We start from the raw sequence: 2,432 nt of genomic DNA, 5'->3' as shown, positions 1-2,432 counted from the left end.
ATATATATATATATATATATATATATATATATATGTGTGTGTGTGTGTGTGTGTGTGTGTGTGTGTGTGTAGCGTATTCGGCGCAGATAAGAAAGTATGATCGGCGTCGTAAGACATTGATCGAGTATCGAGAGAGTAATTTTCGCGTCGGTTCGAAGCGAAAGCAGCGTTGGCACGAGCCCAAGCAAAGACGATTCATAGATTTTGATCTAGGGGATCAGGGTTAGCCATAAGGGACCACCTACTTTTCCGTTATATAAACAGCTTTACTTACACGACCGATATATTAACTTCAGATGGATTCTTGAAGTTGCGACATTCTCAAAATAAACGATTCACGCATTTTTTTTCAGATTTCTTAAATCTGTTTACCAACCAAAAGAGAGAATAAATCTTCTTCCCTCGATATTAGCAATCACTTGAATTATAATATAAAATGGCGAAATAGTAAAATAAAAAGAGAGCCTCAGTTATATCCAATGGAGCTAACCTTGGATTTGGCACATAATGTCGTTTTACGTTGCCAAGAAATGTGAAGACCCACCTACGCTCTAATGCATCACATCCTCTATCTCCGTTCTTCCCCTTGCCACCCTTTCTGCGATTCTTTCGTATGCATACGCGAGTCGCATTCCATGTAAGAATGCACGAGAATGCCAAGTATTTTGCTGCACGAAAAGCTGACACGACAGATTGCATGGGATATTTCAGTTCTTTGTACGTATAACGATTATACCCGCATTGAAAAAGTAGTGAGATAAAGTTGAACATGTCGAAATGACGTCATTAAATATCTTTTTGAATTCTAGATGATAGAACTTGATATCTAATAACCTAATAATTTATAGGGGAGAGTTGCCAAATGCGTATCATTTAACTTATTTTTTATTATATTTCTTTGATATATGATTTGTATGCAAATAAACGTTGGAAATTGTAGCTTGATATTTATGTACATATATTTTTCACCAATAATAAATTAATTTATATGAGTCTTTTCGCAATATATTGTAATAAAGATTTTGGCAACTGATCGTAGGTCTATTAAATCATATTATTTTTAAAAGTATCGAATTTATGAATAATGAAAGATATAATATTAATAAAATAATGAAAGATATAATAAAAGTTAATAAAAGTAATCATTAACTCATCAAAGTAACATTAATACTCATTTTATTATACATTTATTGAAGAAAAAGATCAAATATTTAGAAATTGATAAAGAACAATAATAAAAAAAATTAACGCCGAAGTAAAATCGATTTGAATTTATTTTTGAATTGCAATTGACATATTGTTATTCGTATCAATTAATTTTACTATTAGCAACTATATATTATTCAGTATTTATTGTAATAAAATGTGATATAATACGATTTAGAAAACTTGATAGATTTTCTAAAAACATCGACTTAATTTTTTTAATAATTGCAAATACATACGTATATACAATAAATGTAACATATTGTACAATAAATTTTGTTTTATGAAAAATGAAAATTCAGAATAAAATTGCACGACAATATTATCAACTATTACTATACAATTGTTCAAAAATTAACATCGCTTGAACCTGATTTTTTTAAGTATTATTTAGCACGCACAAAACAGGATGTAACTGTTAAATATTATGCACTTTTCACTTATTTCATATTTTTCATATTTTTGTCACTCGACATTAAATTGCTTATATTAGGAAAAAATATAAAATATTGAAGTACAATTTATGCGAGCGGTATAATGTATTCAGCAACTCTCCCCTATATAATTTAGTAATCTATTTATCGCATTATCCCCTCATTTAAATATGCATATTATAACTCTCCAATTTTTTTCAGAACTTGATGTTAGGTTATTCTAAAGGAATATTAATTTGTAGTTCGATTATAGCATCGCACTGTTCTATGAATTTCGATCCGGTGCAAGATTGCAATTCGGCAGAGGAAAATTGCATTTGTGTGGTCACAACTCCTATTCGTACTTGTATATCGAATGAAACATACATAGCAACTACTCGATCTTCTCGATCGACACACACGTTGTGTACAAGGAATCTTCTAAACAGTATAAAAGAAGAATAAAAATCTTGTATAGTGGAAAACAAGTCTTTTTATAGACTTTCTAGCTAAGTATACATGCATTTTCTCTCGAAACATTAATCAAGTCTCTTCGGAATTTTAAATTAATACTATTTAAATGAAATACTATTAAGATGTGGAAGGAAAATACTGAACATTTTTATGCAATCAGGTAGAATATTTGCATCTTCATAAATTCTACAAAACTGTCATATCAAGCATCGTTTAATGAAAATCGAGAACTGTTATCGTGCATGATTGCACCGTTTGACAATGTTTAATAAGAAGTCTAATAAGAAGAAAATAGCGAATGCCTCTTTCTTATTTCGAACCATTTCTCTCTCTCTCTCT

This window comes from Atta cephalotes (genome assembly GCF_000143395.1).
Source record: "Atta cephalotes unplaced genomic scaffold scaffold00015, whole genome shotgun sequence".
NCBI classification, from domain to species: Eukaryota; Metazoa; Arthropoda; class Insecta; order Hymenoptera; family Formicidae; genus Atta; species Atta cephalotes.
Note: the sequence above shows the minus strand (reverse complement) of the source record.